The sequence below is a fragment of the Corvus moneduloides genome, chromosome 15 (genome assembly GCF_009650955.1).
Source record: "Corvus moneduloides isolate bCorMon1 chromosome 15, bCorMon1.pri, whole genome shotgun sequence".
NCBI lineage: Eukaryota > Metazoa > Chordata > Aves > Passeriformes > Corvidae > Corvus > Corvus moneduloides.
This window is the reverse complement of record NC_045490.1, coordinates 9,203,474-9,222,349: the sequence shown is the minus strand read 5'-3', so window position 1 is coordinate 9,222,349 and position 18,876 is coordinate 9,203,474. Positions and strand designations below refer to the sequence as shown.

Genomic DNA, 18,876 nt, shown 5'->3' with positions numbered 1-18,876 from the left:
ACTCCAGCCAGCCAAAAGGACAGGTTGGTGCCCCAGGAGCAAGGGTGAAATGTTTCCTTGCAGCATCTTTGGAAGCAGGATCTGTAAGAAAATTTCAATGCACATGATGCCTCCTGTCCCAGAGTCAGGAGATCTTCTCTTGGCACTGACTCCATGTCCCCAGTCTACTCTCAACAGCAGAGGTTTTGTATTCATCTAGGAAATCCATCTTTGCTAAGTTTCCAGAGTATCCAGCAGACAACAAGGAATATTTCTGGTTCCTAATGCCAGAGCACAGAGAAATATGAGACCATGCTGTGCCAAGCCATGGAATCTGTTAAGATTCCCCCAGAGATTTCAAAATATAGCAGAAGTGAATGTCCATGAGCTCACTGTGATGGGAGGACCAGGGCTCTGGGGAGAGCATAATCCCTGACGCAGGGATCACAGAAGGAAGGGAGAGCTGTAGCACCCCAAATTCCCTTCTCCCCGGTAAAACGCCCTGTTTTTGAAATTCTCTTCTGACATTCAAACTCCTTCATCTGTTTGTTTTTAACAGCTAACATTTTCTGAACTTAAATGTCATCTCAGTTGTATTCCCACAGCTTAAATCATTCTGGTCCTATAACCATTCTTTTATGCTTATAGCATACATTTTGAATTAGTTAAATTAGATTTCACTCTGTTGTCAGTGGCTGTCAGTTGTGATGCTTTTGACTTTCAGTTGTAAAATGTGTGGAGCTTCAAGAGGCAGCAGAGCAAGCAGATATTCAAAACATGAATTAGACTTTTAATAGACAAAAAAAGCTAGGAAGATGGAACTCATAAATTACTTTAAATATGTGGCCATAATTATTACATGCATTTGGTTTCTGTATACACATACAGGGATTTTTAGGAGGCTGGTTGCTATGGAAACTTCTTTACTGCATGGTCCATATGTTGCTTCTGAAATTCTTTTTCCTCAGTGGAAAATTACACCCATGGACATGGATGGCATTTGTAAATCTTCTAAAAAAGCGGTAATTTTCCTTTTCTTCCTAAATGTCATCGACTGTGTAATGTAAGTCTTTGAAGTTCAATTCTCCTCATTGTCAGTTCACCAAGCAAGAGACGTGAACTGCATCCAAACCTTCCCTCTCTGCCTCCAAACCTTTGCCTTGCCTTGCTGGAAGACTGACTGATAGCAAATGCTCTGACTTTGTCATGGGTGAGTGTGAACTCACTACTGTGGGTATGAATGGTTTTGGACTGGAGCTCCTCCACTCTGGAGACAGGATGAGAGAGCTGGGGGTGTTCAGCCTGGAGAAGAGAAGGCTCCAGGGAGACCTTAGACCCCCTTCCAGTGTCTAAAGGGGCTCCAAGAGAGCTGGAGAGGGACTTTGGACAAGGGCCTGGAGTGACAGAACAAGGGGGAATGGCTTCAAGCTGATGGAGGGAAGGGTTAGATGGGATATTAGGAAGAAATTCTTCCATGTGAGAGTGGTGAGGCCCTGGGACAAGGCTGTCCAGAGAAGCTGTGTCCCATCCTTGCAAGTGTTCCAGGCCAGGTTGGATGGGGCTTGGAGCAACCTGGGATAGTGGGAGGTGTCCCTGCCCACGGTGTAGAGGTTGGAACAAAATGATTTTTAAGATGCCTTTCTACCCAAATCATTCTGTGATTCCATGAAAGGAAATCAGTATTTCTGCAGAATGAAAGCTGGTTCTAAAAGTTGCTGAAGAGCAGAATTATTGTCTTCCATGTAGCTCAGGATGTCACTGTTGTACAAAGCCAACGAGCTGGAGATCAGAATCAGCCCAGATCCAGGTGCATGCAGAGCTGGGAACACCATGTTCCTTTGGAAGCTGCACTGTGCTCTGCTCTCAGGGGGGGACAGGGCAGCAAATTGGAGCCATCTATAGGCACACTGACACTTTTTGGTGTGTTTTTTGTTGGCTCTGAACCTTCAAACAGTTCCTGTAAGGTTGTAGCATTTCTCTATTCATCTACTGGGGTTAGGGGAAAAAAAAAACCAAACCCAAATACCTGCAGGGTTGCAATAAATTGCTTTGCCTGGTGTGTTTTTGATGTTTACGAATCCACAATAGAAAACTCCAGCACTGAGGTTGAAGGAGCAATTCTCTGAGCCAAGAGCCAGACTGTCTGACATGTCCACACTCAGGCTGTGCCTCAGCATTTCATTGCTGCCATCAGCCATGAGCACAAGCACATTTGTAAAACATGGATTTCAGTGCGACTAGATTAGGGGTGGATTTAACTTTGTGTATCTGAAGTTTACCAAAAACCCAGAGACATTTAAATGTATTTTTAACCTTATTTTTCGCAGCAATTCTGATTAATGACTGTGGCTTGGAAGCCACCACCTTTATACACCTAAAGAGTCTGTGAATGTTGGCTTTGCAGAAACCTTCCTCAGCGCCTTACACAGCTGCACTTCTGTTTTACATTGGAAAGGTTTGACACCTCAGCAGTATAAAGTTATAGGTTTTATCCCTAAAACTTCCCAAATGCAGTTTCCATTATTAACACAATTGTGACAGCTATAGTTTGTTTATATTGCTTCACCTGGGGCACATAAACTTAAAGGACTGAAAATACCTCCATGCAATAAAAGAATTTTATATAATTGCTACCTCTTGCTGTAAGGGACAGCTGGCCTTTGAAAGTTGGGAACTCATTTACGTCATTGAAGTAAAATGTAAGCCTGGGGTTTAAATTACTGTAATTTATGTTTCTGAAGCTCGAAACAAAAATATGGCTGTCCAAAGGGCAAATACCTTTCCAAACAAACTCTCATAATTCATCTCGGAGAGTGTACATGTCTACAATCTCCTTATAGAAGGCCTTCAATGGCAGTTGCTGTTTTCTTTTGATATGTATTCTCTTATTACCTCTGGTTTGCTATCCCCAGTGTTAAAATTTCTATTGACACCTTCCTAATTCAGCTGTTTTTAATGTTTCTTATTCTGCTGTGCAAGGCTGTGCCACATCCCTGTACGGTCCCCAGGGATACATCCCAAAGTTGTCACAGGGGGCTCTGACTGGTGCGGCCCAGGTAAATGTGGAAGTGGTTGGGTCACCAAAGCCTCTTGAGAGCACTGAAAATGACTTATTTCTTGTGGCTGGACAAAAACAGTGCCCTGTGAGCAGAACAGCTATAAATGACCCTGCAGTTCTTGTGCTGAGCATTTTCTTGTCACTGTCTCTCAGCATGTGTCTGAACATCATTTATGTATTTTGGGTTTAGGGCTCCATTCCAAACAGCTGTTGCTTGTTTAGCTTTTTAATGTTTTCCCCCTTGTTGTTAATTTATAATACTGAAAATCTCTCTGGAATGGGCTGACACCAAAAATATTTGTTCTAGTCCTTAGATGAAAGCACTCACCCATGGTCCCTGCTTTTATGATTTACAAATTCACCAACATTTATTACGGCATTGCAAAACAACAGTGACAATAAGAAATTCAACCACAGCTCCCTCGCAGCGAATTCCAGCCCCAGAGCTCCTCTGCAATCTTGCAAGCCCATCATCAGGGGGGAGCCTGCATCCATTTAGATGGTTTATTTCCAAATCTTGTTTGGGGTGTGATCATGCTCTTGGCTCTGTCCCACATTTGCCATTTTCTTTTAATATATGTTCAGATATACCCATGACTTAAAATAATTAGTCTCATTTTCATGCTTTTGAAGAGTTTGGTTGTGCTGCCCAGTATAGCTCAGCAGAGAAGAACAAATGGCAGATTTTGTCAGTCTTGGGTTGTATAAGTGTGAACACTGAAATCAGGTTTTTGGAGCAAGAAGACCATGACAGGTGAATCCAAATTTCACCTGAGCATTGTGTGGGTGAACTCAGTTCCTTCCCTGAAAGCACCTTTTTGGGCAAAAGTGAGCACAACTGCAGGCAAAGTATATCCAGTTAAAATGAGGCTGGATATGCTGGCCCTGCTCTGCCTGTCCTCATCACATGAGGAATGTGACCATGCACCTGCTGAGAAGGAGAGGACACAGCGGCCGATCCACATCGGCTCCTTTACCTGGGAGCTGGGACCGTGGCGAGGCTGCACCTGGGAGCATCCTCCTTGGAAGTCCCTGGAGCTTTATTTAGTGTGCTAGCCTGGTGTTTGGGAATGCTGTGGCTCACTGGGGACAGCTCACATGTTAGCTGCTGTGGGACAAAACGCCCCTTTTCCATAGAGCTTTTCCCCCGAATTGGGGAGATGTGGGTGCACACACACAAGTGAGGCAGGGGGATCCTGGCTGTGACACAGGTGCTCAGCAGTTTGCAGGCTGACCCTTGATGATGGATTATTTTCCCTTCAGAATCACAGTGGAAGTATTGAGGCAGCAGTTTGGGAAAAACACAGAAGGAGCTTTAGAAAATGTGTTCAAACCCTGTTCCCCAGTGAGAAGGGGAGCCTGAATGCAAGCCCAGTCTTTCCCTCCCAGCACAAGTGCAGCCCCTGGGCCCCTGGGATGTGCCGTCATGTCCCGGGAATGTGTTTCCTGGATGTGCTGCATCCAACTCCCTCAGCTCTCTGTCCTGGTCCTGCTGGGACCATCCTCCCTTGCTCTGCTGGCTGAGCCTGCTCTGAAGGGACACCTCGTGCTGGGGATGGGGGAATTGCAGAAAGACCAGGACCAGGACTTGTTTCTCGGAGGAGCACAGCTGCCTGCAGCTGCTGCTGTGGTCAATAGTGAGTATGGATGGGCCACCCAAGTCAAAACCCCCCAGCCCAGCTGATCTGAGACTGCCCGAGGGCAGGAGTGGACCCAATTCCCAGCTGCACCATCCAAACTTTGCCAGAGGCAAAGGAGTGAAGCTTGAGTGAAACCAGATTGCTGCTGCACCCACGGATTGTTCCCTGAGGAAACAGTCACAGATGCCAAATCACAGAATCCCAGAAGGATTTGGGTTGGAAGGAAGTTTAAAGCTCACCTTGTTCTAACCCCCTGCCATGGACATGGACACCTTCCACTAGTCCAGCTTGCTCAGTGAAGAATATATTCCTAAAATAAATTGAATGGTGAACAGAACCATCAAGTATGAACCCCTGGTCACTGCCATGTGTACACAGAGGTGGATATGTAGGTGGCAACCCAAGGAGTAATTTCCTTTCTTACTCCCCTTCCAGGGCTGGATGTCACAGGATGCAGTGGAAGTTTAATGTTTCTAAGAGGACACTATAATGAGGAGGTTTTCTGCCAATCAGGAGCTTGCCCCTTCCCAGGGACTAACTGATGGAGGTGACTGCCATGATCAGGAACTGCTATTCAGGTCTGGACAATTTTTTCCAGTCCTCCCTCTGTGTCACTGGTACCTTTTCTTCTCTACCTGCTCAGAAACAGCTGCAGATGCCGAGAATTTAAAGCGTAGCCCTTAAGATCTAACGTAGTTGAAATGTCTATAAACACCTCGAGTCTCTTTAGAGAACTCCGTGCCTGCCAAACTGTGCAGCTTAATAGGACATCTCATTATTTGCGGTGCTTCTCCCCTCCTGCAGCCCATGATTATGTGAGAACTGCAGGAAAAGTACCTTTAAAGACTTCAGTACATCTTCAATGCCTAAACTGAAAAAGTAGTTAAGAAAAATAACTTAATTAAAAAGTTGAAAACGTTTAATATTATTTAAGATGACCTCAAGACTTGGAGCATGTCTGCAGCTTTTTTTCCCAGCATGGGCAGGTAACAATATTGAAATATTATCAGAATATTTTTTCCTTATTTCTTTGTATTAATAACCCAAGAGCAAAGATTGCTCAGATGAAAGCTGTTGGACATTAATCAACAGATTCTGTTTTATGGCTGATTAGAAAACAGAAAAACCCCCCTAGTAAAACTAGTGTCATGATTCACCATGATGGAAACTCACTGATGGAAATAGGTTGCTTATAGAAGTCAAATTTTGGTTTTGAGTAGAAATACATATTGCACAGCTTACCAGGGATCAGCTAAAATGGATCCTAAAATGGAGGTCATTAATCAGCAGTTATCTTCTCTGCATATCTGTATGTTAAGAAGATGGCAAGATGCTTGATATAGAAGAGCTCCAAGGATGTACAAGAGGTAATATTTTCTTGGATATTGATTAAAACAGAAATTTCATTTTCTCTTCCTTCTCAGGGCTGGGTCTCCCACAGTATGGTCTGGGGGCTGCAGAGCTGCATAGCATCATCCATCACAGGAATGTCCTCCTAACAGGTAGGTGCTGTACCCAGCTATACCTATGTAAGGTTTGTCGTTAGGATCAGAATTTGGAAGCCAATTTCCCAACCATCTCCCCTCAGGGCAATTCAGTTTGTGCCATGGTGTGGAGCTGCAGCACATGAACTGCACGAGTCACTAAAAACCCCTCAGAACTGAGACCAATTCCCCAAAACCCCCAGCATGGGCACTGGTAAGAGCAATGCTGATGTAGCCATCATCCCCGCTCTGCCCACAAATGTGTCAGGCAGCAACAACCATCCCCCAGCTCATGAGTGAGGTTATTGCTGTCAATACCAAATGAGATTTCAGAGACTTTCCACCATTTATCTTCTCATTGCCTCTCTCCTTCCCACAGGTGTACACCTGATACAGTCACTTTTCTCCAGGGGAAGAACCTGTTTCCCTGGGGGACAGGAATGACGACCCGCTTGCCTTCTGCTTTAAGCATCCATCAAACCCAGCCTCTGTGTCCCCTGGAGTTTTAATTTTCCTCTTGACAGCAAAGACAAATGACTCCCCCAGGGCTGTTTGCTCGTGTCTACTCAAGGTTTCTGTGACATTTCTTGAAGATGACCTGTTTTTTAAACACAATGAGTTTTCTTTCCACTGCCACCTACCACTATGAGGGTAGAGATAGATTTGCTTTCAGAAAACCTAATGGTATCAATCTCTGACACATCCTCCCTCTCTGCTTTCTGCTTTAGGCTTCTTCTGGTTCCCAGATGTTGCCAGCTGTAATTTTTTCCTGTATTTGGGGTTGTCCTGCACAGTTAAAGAGATATTTCATTGAGGTGCACAAACCACAACAAAATATATTTTAATTTTCATTTTTTTTCAATCCAGGTTTTCCCAAACTCACCCTGTAATCTGCCTTCTGGGTCCCCTAACACCATACCCCCAGCTCCCAAATGGTGGGGAGTATTCCTGTGGGGAATATTTTCCTGTCTCTAGGATTATCCCATGCTCTGACCTCTTCTGGGTCCACAACACAAAAAGCTGGGAGCTGTTGTTCGAGTCATCAAACCAAAGGAAAGGGGTATTTTGTGTGTTGTTTAGGACAATAGTTCAACTGGGGTGTTCCAGGTGATGCAAGCAAACATTACACCGGGAACATTTGCTGTTAAGACAGCACATAGTAATCACCAACTTTGCCAAAAGACAGTCGGATGGTTAATCTCCCTCATATTTATTACTTTTAGGCTTTTAATAGACTTTAAGACTTTTTTTTTGGTTCCTTATTTATAAGATATTCCTGGAAATGGCAGCCATGTTTGTAAGTGTCTCAAAGACAATTTCTTTCCCAGTAATGTCCCCTGGGAACAGAGTGAAGCAATGGCCACCCACCTGCCAGCCCCTCACCTGCTCACAGGTGCAAAGCTGTGCCTTGAACACAGCTCTCCTTCTCTCCAGCCACATGGAAGGAAGCTGACCTCTGCATGCCACCGGGGGGAGGCAGGCAGGCAACACAAGGAATCAGGAGCTGGTTTTGTTATTGATATTTTCATGATGAGCCATGCAGAGAAATAGGGAAAAAGCACCTTCAATTCCCCCATTTTCTTATTTTGGAGAGCTTGTCTTTGCAATATACCTGTTTAATGCCATCCTTGGTAAAAATGTCCTTCCCTTTATTTCCGTCTTCCCAGAAGAACTGCCCTACAGTATCATACATGGGATAGCCAGATCTTGCACTGGAAATACCAAACACCCGGATCTGCAAGGAACACTGCCAGCCCTGGCTGTGATTAAACCCCATAAAAAATGCAGGGACTCTCTGGCCAGATCCATCCGGATGTTGAAAGAGAGAGGAATGTGATTGCCACTTTCCAGTTTCCCTTGGCACGAGGATTTTCCAATACTCCAGCATATCCTGAGGATGGGAAATGGTGCTGGACCACCTGCGTGCTGGCTGTGCTCAGCGGCTGCACATCCCTCCAAGCATCAGCATTTCCAAACACAGCCCTGAGGTTACACAAAGTCTTTTTGATCCCACCTCAGTGACCCCAAGGCTACAAATGCTGCCATGGGACCTTCCTTGCATTGGAAGGAGCTCCTTGTTCCCATAAATCACAGAATCATAGAATAGTTTGGGTTGGAAGGGACCTTTAAAGGTCATCTAATCCAACCCCCCCATGGAAACATTGCAATTTGGGCACTCTACCATGCAAACTCTCCTTGGATGTTGAATGCAATAATCACACTCTGGATAGCTGTGAGTTACTGTGCAACGGGAAAAGGCCTCTCTCAAACCCCCTGCTTTGTCCTTTTACCATTTGTGTATGTGGCTGCTTAATATATATTGAATAATTTAAACAATCCACATGCCATAACATGCCCCCAAATGTTTAGTTGAGTGTCCCCAAATTTGTTTTGCATGTTTATCCATCCATTCGTTAGGAACGTAAGTGTTCTTTGACTTCACCCTGTGCCTTTCAGCATTATTTTATGGAAATTCCGATTTCCTGCACTGAAAGAAACCCTGATGATAATGAGAGGCTTGAAGCATTTCAAACAAAGAAAAAGCAGATTGAGTCAATTCTTCATTTTGTTCTTAATCAAAACTAGTTGTGTGCATTTGCATCGACAATGAGCTCAGCGCACAATGCTCCATATGGGCTTGGCTGTTGGCATTCAGTGAAGGGCAGGAGCCACTGAAAAACCTCCCTGGTTTTCAAAGATTTAGGGATGACCTTGTAAAAGTATCATTTGTCACTGCCTTCCTTGTCCAGAATCACGAGGAAAATCCCTGGAAACAGGCTATGGAATTGCAGAGCCCAGTTCTCACAGGCCAAAGCAGCACAGCAGCACTTGGCTACGGAGAAGCAGTGGGAAGTAAGGAGCTGGAAGCTTTTAATGGAGCCCCAAAATATTCTTTTTCATTGTTCTTTATCTGCATATTGGTCTTCTACTTCAGATGTTACTCATTTTTCAGGCACACTATTATACCAAGTCTACCATAAACATGAATGCAAACAAGCTATGGTCCATTAATCCGGACACCTATTTGCAATTCCAAAGTGTCTAAAATGCTTGGAAACAAGCCACAAACTTTTCCTGTTCCCCAGTTCAGACCTGATCTCGCAGAACCCCCTTCATGCTAATTCCAGTCGAGTTACACCCAGGAGGTAGCAACATACGTGCCATTTTAGGACCAGGTTCTCATTTTTGAGCATATTAACAGCACCTATCAGGCCTGTGGTGCACAGACTATGCAGGTCTGTTCTGCAGAGCATGAACAATTAGGAGAAAAAGGGATGGTGAGTCACACAGGCATCCCTGGTTGTGCTGTCATGAGTGGCTGGACAAGTTTTGCTCAGGAAGGATTTATTTTGACTCATTTTCGTCTTGTGGCTGTGAGAGGCTTGCAAAACCTTTCACCTTCTTTCCCTGGAGTCATGTGTATTTTATGAGAAATTTAAGAATTACCTCTTATTAAAATGGGGATAGTGTAATTACCAATAAAAAGCAGATGTTATGGCATGACTAATGCTTGAAAATGTGTATATAGCAAGTACAACATATGAGCACATCCAGACTTTTCACTGAGATAATAAAAATTGTCTTTGTTGAAACAAACTGGCCAAGTCACAGAGGTCTGAAGTCACAGAGGTCTGAAGTCACAGGGAAATCATTGCAGAAAACACTGAAAGGGCTCCACAAAAGGGCAGCTTTGGTCCCACTGATCTCAGCAGCAAAACGTTAACTGCAGGAGGCTGAGACAGAGAACCCCCAAGGCTGCTCACCTTGCCCAGATCAGGAGGTGTTTGGAAAGGTGTCCCGTTAAAGCACCAAAACTCACCATGATGAGAACATCCTTCCCCTCCATGCTGTAATGAGCCATAGTTAATGAGCTCCTTGACACCTCCAGCACCTCTCAAGGGTCCACAATCCACCTGCAACAGTCAAGATCGTTCCCTTGGATCATTCCCAAGTATTTTGGCAAGGCGTATCAGGAGCAATCCGTGTAGGCTGACTTTTGAAACAGGAATGTGCAAATAGCATGTAAACGGAGCTGTTCAACAAATCTGTTCAGGCAGTCCCAGGGTTCAGAAATTTCTGCTGAGCTCAAAACTTCCTTTCTTTCCTGAAAATTGCATTCATTGCTCTCTACAGATACCTGAAAGGAGGTTGTGGCAAGGTGAGGGTTGGCCTCTTCTCCTGGGGAACTAGAGATAAGACAAGGGGAAATAGCCTCAAGTTTCACCAGGGGAGGTTCACATTGGATATTATGAAAAATTTCTTCACTGGAAGAGTGGTTAAACATTGGAAGAGGCTGCCCAAGGAAATAGTGGAGTCACCGTCCCTGGAAGTGTTGAAAAATCAGTAAACATGGCACTTCGCAGTATGGTTTTGTGGTTACTCAGTCAAAGGTTGGACTTGATGATCTTGAAGGTCTTTTCCAACATTAATGATTCAATAATTGTACTGCTTTTTGCCATAAAAGAACCTTTAAAGATGCACTCATTTTGCAAAAGAGCCTTTGCAGCTCAGGACGTGTGTGGATGTCAGCCTGTGGGTATAAATTTGGGGGCATAGGAGGATCTGTGCTTTGGCCAGGGGAGGATGCAAGGGCAGTGGGAGCCGGAGGTGGGAACTCAGCATCCAGGGGTGCAGGAGGGCCTGGAACACCACAGCAGCCGTGGGCTGGTGCTCACCCCTGCCCACTTATCTGCATATCCCAAGTCTGAGTCTTTGAGTTGTTCTTTGTCCCAAAGCCCATGCCCTGCCCAAAGCCCAGTGATTCAGGGTGCACTGGAGGCAGCAGAGACCTCCCCATTTTTTCCCCAAATCCCTTCCATATTCAGTAGTTATTTCTTCTGCACACAAATTCCATATTTCAATTTAAAGGGAAAAAAGCACATCCAAACCCTCAGGCTATTCTTGGCCCTGCCAGAGTGTCAACTCACCGGAGCAACCTCCAGCACTGTGCTGGGGTGCGCTGCAGGCTGGAGGGGTTTGTTCCTGTTGGTTTGTACCAGCAGTAGCTCTGTCATTCTGTGAAATGAAACTAAGACGTGCCTAAGCAGCCTTGACAGCAATTAGTTCTGGCAGAATCTTCGTGGTAATGAATTTCAATGATGCTGGGGTTTTGGGTGCTTGAACACTTCATTAGCTGCTGGTATATCATACTGATGCAGCCGAGAAATCACATTATAATAAACCACTTTTTACTGCAGGCAGCAACCAGGATAATATATGGGATGAATAATAATAGTCCATTCAAAATCGTTCCTGTGTGTTAGAGCTCTGGAATTTCAGTAAATAGATCAAATACTATGCAGGAATGAATCTTACTCAGAATTTCTCCATTACCCAAGTATTTATGAGCATTTTTTAATGTACTGTCAGAGGAGTTGCTCTACTCTATTACACTCGCCAGCTAAACTCTGAAATACATATGTGTTGATGCAGTAATATGAAAAATCATCTATAATGTAGCAAAATGTATTTTAAGTTTAAATGGAGGAAAATACACAATAACTATTTCAGTGTGACATATCATTAAGTCTGTCTGTTTCAATATATTTACAGGATATATTCTTTTTTTAAAGTATGGAAATAAATGACTTAGAAATACCTTAAAAGGCACAACTGAGGTATTTTCGTGCTTTCTTCTATGTTTATAAACCAGAAATGTGTTATTATAAGGGCAGATACTGAGAGAGCAGCTTCGTGCACAGGCCAAAAGTGATAGGACAAGAGGGAAAGGTTTTAAACTAAAAAAGGAGAGATTTAGATGCGAAGTTGGGATGAAGTTTTTACTCAGAGGGTGGTGAGGCCCTGGCATAGGTTGCCCAGAGAAGCTGTGGCTGCCCCATCCCCTGGGAGTGTCACGGTCAGTTTGGATGGGGCTTTGACAACCCAGTCTAGTAGAAGGTGTCCCTGCCCATGCAGGAGGTTGGAACGAGATGAACTTTAAGGTTCCTTCCAACCCAAATCTCTGTGTGATTCTGTGATTATGTTGCAATAAAATGGAACATTACTTATCACTGTCTTTGCAACAATTAGCATAAAAATGAAAAAAGAAATGCATTAATCTGATGCTATTTCTATTAAAATTTATCCTTTTGAAGGAGTCATTTTGCCTGCTGGTCACATGGTTGGAAGCCCATCAAACATTCTGTCCCACACCAGAGAAGAAGGAGGTAGAGGTAGGTGATCCCTGGTTTATTAGGGCTTGTCTCAGCAGCGCATTACCTCACTGTCAGGGACAAAAGCAATGATGCTTCTTTAGTAATTGGCCAGGCCATCTGTAAACATCCCAGTAAAGCCAGGACGCCCACAGGACTGTACTGGGGAGGAGGAAAGGGACAACTCTGCCAGCAGGGAGCTGAGGTGGGTGGGGTGTTCTCCCTTTGTGATGCTCCCCCAGAACCCCATCACCATGGCAGCCAGAGATGCAGGAGGATGATGCTCTCCCTGCCGGCTTTCCCGTTCTTGGATTCTTCTTGAGTACGTGGTAACTATAAAAATATCCTTTGTCTCACCCTGGTGAACAGGTGGGTGGCAGTTACGTTACCCAATGTGTAGGTTCAGGCCCATTTGAATGAGATATTTACCCTTAAAATGCAAAAAACCTTGGAGACGGGGCTTTAGATGAGAAGAAGTAGGAGAAAGTAAATGTGGATGGGGAAATAACAGCATGTGAGTAGCAAATAGCCAAGCAGACAAATTTTCTAGTGCAAAAGTATTTGTGTTTATCTGTAACAGCAAGATGAGCTTTTTTTCCCAGTGCAGTAGTGTCTTATAATAGCAGTGATCTGTTAAATTAGCTTTTCAAATAAAGACAGAGCTATGACAAGAATTGATTTGAAACTTCAAGTTCAAACTCTTTTAAAGACCTGAATTGCATATGCCCATTTTGGTTGTACAGAAAACTCAAAAAGAATATCTGGAGGAGAGGAGGATTCTACAATTTTTTTTTTAAGGCTCTACCCAAATTTTAATGTTCTTCTATTTCCAGAATGCTCATAAACACTGCTGATCTACAAAGATTTTCAGAAGACCATAAATCACCCTAAATAGCCCAAGCCTGTGGGAGTCCTTTTCCTTGGCTTGGAATCTTCCAAGGCAACTCATGAAATCTGATGTAAGTTTAACCTCAAACAAGGTAAAAACACTCTCTCTGCCATGGTTTTACACAGTGCTGAACGGTAGCCTGTGAAAAATCAGGTAGTGAGACTGGGGGTTTGTTTTTTGAGCTTTGTTGTTGCTCTTCTTAATCAACAAGGAGAAAACATCGAATTGCCTATTTTTCCTGTGTGAACTACTAAAGACTGCTTGAGAGTATAGGAACTAACCTGGTATTTAAACTTAATTGAAAATGCTACATGAGAAAACATTTCAAGACTCAAAAAGTAAGAGCTGAAAGACAATGTGAAATCCTTACAATCCTCAGTCTTTACCTGGCCTGATTCTCTCTCAGCTGTGGCCGAAATGCCATGGCCTGGGTGTACAGCAGGACAGATCAACACTGGGGACTGACTTTGCTTGTAGCTCTTGCCCATTGATAGCATAATTTTATCATGTTTGATCAAATACAAATTTATTTCAGGATGTGGAGACAGAACAAAAACACAGCCCCGTCATCCTCCCCAGGAGTCTTGGAAAACATCCCACTGACCAGAGACAGCCCTGAAGACTCGAATCCCAACCTCCTGGTTTGCAATGAGCAGCCTGGCCCAGATTCCCAGCTGTTGGACCTTGAGTATCTGCCCTACTACAGAACATCCCCCGTCTGTCTCTGCCCAGCATCTCACATCTGCACAGAAAGAGAAAAAAGCTCCAATGAAGGAAAGGCTAGCACTAAGCAGAATGAGAAAGTGAGTTATTCAGCCACTTCCACAGGGTATTTTCCATACTGTGGGATATCTAAAGAGCTTCTTGGCTGACCCTCACATATGGACTACATATATGGTTAAATGGGATTAAATACCTGCAAATTAGGTTCAGGTGGACTCACCTTTAATGTTTCTAAAAGGGGTAGGAAGGCAAGAAGAGAGGCAGGCATATCTTACACCAAGCTGTTACTCAAAATTAGGCCTTTAGGAACAAAATGGTGACTTGTGCTCTGAAAACACAATGCAGGAGCAGAGCTATCTGTAAGGAGGAGGTACCTGAGGCAGTCCTTTCAAGGTCCCTCTCCCTTGAAACAACGTGTGGGCCCCAGACTCCTGCTGTGTGGGACACTCTTGCCTCTGGGTGGGACCTGTCCCACAGCTGCAGGGCCCTGCTCTGTTCCCAGAGGCAGCGTTGCTCCCAACATCCCCTCGTTTGACACCTCAGCTCTTGGTTCTGGACATGTGTTTTTCAGAGCATCCTGCCAAGTGTGGAGCAGATCAAGAGGACAATTTCTTCTACAAGCAAGGAAGAGCCCCCAGCCCAGCAGCTCCTGGGGGCCAGCAGCTCTGCACTCTGCCTGCCCCTGGCCTCCCTCCCCAGTGAGCTCCCACACCTGAACCAGCCCCTTCCCTCCAGTGGGTACTTTCCTTATTACAGGACAGAGGCAGGCATTGGCCCAGCTCCAAGAAAAGGGTCCTTCACCAGGACAGAAGGTCTGGAGACCAAAGAGGGAGGACAAAGGGGAGGACCGAATGTTTGGAATCTCTGTGGCAGCTGCTTGGTGTCCTGAGAAGAAAGCAGCGGGTTTGTGAATGCAGATGTGAAGGAGAAACTCTTGAAGCCTATGACAACACGAAAATCTGCATGAATTTGAATAAAATAAAAATATTCATTCTCTCAAACAAAACAACAAGTGAAATCCCAGACTGCATTATGAAAGCAGAAAGAAGCAGAACAGGAACTGGGGAAATAAATAATAAACTTTCTCTAGAGGTGAGGAAGAGAACTGTGCTTCTCTGTAGCTAATACCAAAGGCAAGACACTCACTCGAGGGATGCGCAGCTATGGGAAGTGGCCAATAGGAAAAAAAAGAGAATTATTTAAACCTAAGATGCTTGGAGGAATTAAACAGAGACAGAATTTCCAATTGGGATTGGGAAATACATTTCCTTTCCTCCTCACTACAATCCTTCCATTGTATTACTGGCATCTGTTAGACCTGGTTACTGTGCACAACAGCCATACACAGGAGAAAAAAACCCCCATTTTTATTTAAATTCTTTGTCAATATGATTTTTTGAGCACGTTTCCATTATGTCTGTCTTCATTTCACTTGCACAGTCAGTAATGAAAATACTCTTGATTACTTTAATATGTGCAACTAGGAGCTTCTATAAACATCAGTTTGATGCTGGAAAACTGGGAAATAGCATCCAGAAATATTTTGGCATTGGTGAATCTTGACTGATTTACACCAGATGAGAATCTAACCAAAAAGGGTCAGCTCAGTATTTTCTTTGCAGTTGTGAAATCTTGCAACATCCTCTCCTTACTGCCAACTATGTCACCTCCTCGAGACACCACACGACTCAATGAAACACGGCTTTTTCCCATCCCTGCACTGTGCACAGACCAATTCTGCTCAAAATAGATGTGTTTACTCCAACCACTTAGTAAATCTTCAAGTGTTTCTGTAATGATTACACACTGGTATGACAGTGTATTGACAGGCTGTGTCTAAATGTACCAGTGTTACCTATTTTAAGGATTGAAGAAGAAAAACACATCACATTTCACTGTTTCACATCTCCATAGGTAGACCAGTTTTCCCTGTGGTAAGTGTGACACTGAGACCAGGAACCCTACAGCCATGCAAGGTGCGTTATGGTTTTAGTAATAATTTCTGCTTACACCACACTTTGGTGGGTTTTGACCAGTTGGGAAGGGATTTTGGTTGGATGCTGGAAACCAGCAGAGCTCCCAGATGGGAGCTTTGATCCCAGTCTTTCTTATAGGCATTGCTGAGGATGAAGTGGTGCCTCACCCCCAGGTTTGTAAAAAATATGTTAAAAAACCTGGAGTCAGCCAGACTGGTGAAAATTAATCCCAGTGCCCTCACACAGCTGCCCCAGCTGGAATCAGGAATGCAAGTCAAGCAACCAGCATGCCTTCGGCATCCCTGCATTCCCAAGGGCACCTCAGTACCATCCTGCCACCTTCCCACTGAAAAACAAGGTAAATCAGATTCCAGATGAACTAAGTCACACTGTATGAAACAGCCCCTGGTTTTAAGCACAAAGAAGGCTGACGCCTTGGGTACGTTGAAAGAAAGCCATGCTAAATAGAGTGAGATTATCAAAACTCAAGGGATCAGGCAGAGGAGGGAAGGAATTCTGTCTGAAAAGCAGGTGTGGATTATTCTGAGAATATTAAATTCAGCATTTCCATAAATTTGGCATATTTAAATACTTTGAACTATGTAGTATCAAATCCACAAATCTGCCTGATTTTTACTAGATAGAAAGCCAGCTTTCTATTGGCTGTACTTGATAATTTATGGGAATAGTGAACATCAGAAATCAAGGATTTGGGAGATGAGAATATTACAAGCTTTATGCTTATGGATCAGAGAAGCCGAATTTTAATCAAAAGCTGGCAAATATCATATCATATGTTGCCATCTTGAAACTGGAGCTGAGCAAAACTCATGATTCTAATGTATTTTCCATACAGTCTTGCTCAGAGGTAAAAAGGAAAGGATGGAGGGCAGTGCTGGAAGCTTCTGTGTTTCTCTCTAGGTTTATGCTACTTTATTACTTTTCCACATAGTTAACATCCTGTACACAGGCAGCAAACGATTTTTCTCAAACTGCTCCATGGATCAGATTCCTGCCTCAGTGAGGACATCATGTGCCTTCACCCCAAGAGTGGTCCCAGTCACACAGTTTGGTTCATCCTTGTGTACTGATAATGTATTTCCTTTCATCTCTCTATTTGAAAAATTCATAATTACTGCCCTAAACCTTCAGTACTTAAACACTCACAGTCCTCTGGAGTTTGAAAAACAATCCCCAATTACTTTGATGCATGCTGTGTCATCTTCATTGATCCCATTTAAGCTTTTAATCTCATGAATTCACAAAGTTAATTCATAAAACAAACCAAACAAACCATGGCAAAATATGCCCTTTAATAAAAAAAGTGGTGATGATCATAGATGTCTTTGGGGATTTCTGATAACACAGATTCTTCTTTCTCAACAGTTGATGTCAGATTTCATTTGGAAAGGGGGGAAAGGACTCTAGCCACAATATTTGTTGATCTATATACGCCTTGGGAAAAACCTACTTCAAAGTCAATACAAAGACCACAGAGATATGGTGGGGCATGGAATTTGTCTCTGAAGTCAGGTACAAGAGGCTTTTTTTAGTAAAACACTGCAGGCCTCACTAGACCCAAAGATTCTTAAAATCAATTAGAGAACTCCATTAGCCTCAGCAAGGTGGAGCTTGGGCCTCCAGTTACCCCACGTGGAACAGAACAGCATGTTCCTTATATAAAGCTGAACCCCACTAAATGCTGTTTTAGGTGAAAATTAGTTCCCCAATATTTAAATGTATTGGTGTGCACCCTGCCCCAAGGACTGGGGTTAGCTGGGCTCTCCTTCCTCTCCCAAATCTGGACTGTATCAATGCATATGACTTAATAACTTTATTTTGAACTCTGCTAGAAAGGAAGCTTTTGGCAAGTTAGCATTTATCACAGAAAAGCAGAACTCAGCATGAAACAAAGAAGCTTAAACAGGTCCCTGCCCAGCAACATGATGGGAAGGAATGGAAGTGAGTCATTAATAGGAAACAACTTGGCTTCCTTTCAGAACTGTATTTATGGTGAGTGACTAGAGAATACCTTGAATACACACCTCCATGCAAATACCAGAACACACACATCACTGGGTAAGCCCAGGGATGGGGGAACAACACAGCTCTCCTGCTGGGACAGCCTAATCCAGGATCCGGTGTTTTGCCAATGCAATTTAGGAACCGCATCAGAGATGAGCAACTGCATTCTGCAGAGCAGGGACAGGTTCAAGGTGGTGCCTGAGGGCTGTGCTGAATGCTGATCATCAGCAGGAACACATGGAAATAGGAAGGAATGAAGAAGCAAGGGATGCAAGGTCGGGTTATCCACAGGGAAGCTGATGCAACAGGAGGGGAAGCAGCTGTGCTTCTGTCACATCTGGACCCTGGAACGGATTCCATTAGTCTGTCCTGACACACAGACATGTTTCTGTGTCGACCTAGAGCTATATCCTAAATCTCACCAGAATGAACATGTTTGGACCCAAGTGAGGTACTTGCCCAGAGCAGCTGTTCCCCAAAATATGAAAAGGTGGGCTGGAGTGAAGGCACAGGCTGGCCCTGTCTTCAACCCTTTCTCAGTTAACGATGCAGGTGGGAAGGGATGATGAGAAAGCAAACAGCCTGCTGACCTACATAATCCCCCATAAATCTATTTGTCCCTACCCCAGTGCTACCAGTTCCCATTAACTCCTCCCAGGCTCCTGGGGGCACTTTTGCCTTTCCCAGGAACGCAAGTTGATGGGATTTGCAGGTGTGGGCAAGGCAGAAATGCCAGCACCTGATCCAAATTATGTAGTCCTTGACTTCTGCAGCAATCATTAAGAGTTTCACATGTGGAAAAATGCATGAGCTATGTATTTTAGTTTGCAGCCTTTTGTCAAGGCTGGTGTTCTTGGGCTTAATTTCTGCTACCGGTAAATATAAATGGAGAAATGCATCCCCAGGGACAGCTGAACATCAGGATCACCTGAGCTGTGGACTCCTCCAAA

At 44.0% G+C, this 18,876-nt stretch overlaps 1 long non-coding RNA gene across 1 annotated transcript; it reads left to right on the top strand.

Annotated features, from left to right (window-relative positions):
- Positions 1-6,103: 6,103 nt before the first annotated feature.
- Positions 6,104-17,225, top strand: LOC116451677. The gene is made up of 4 exons (XR_004243283.1): positions 6,104-6,179; positions 12,257-12,334; positions 13,147-13,272; positions 13,738-17,225. It is a non-coding gene; the product is annotated as an uncharacterized LOC116451677 (long non-coding RNA).
- The last annotated feature ends 1,651 nt before the right edge of the window (positions 17,226-18,876 follow it).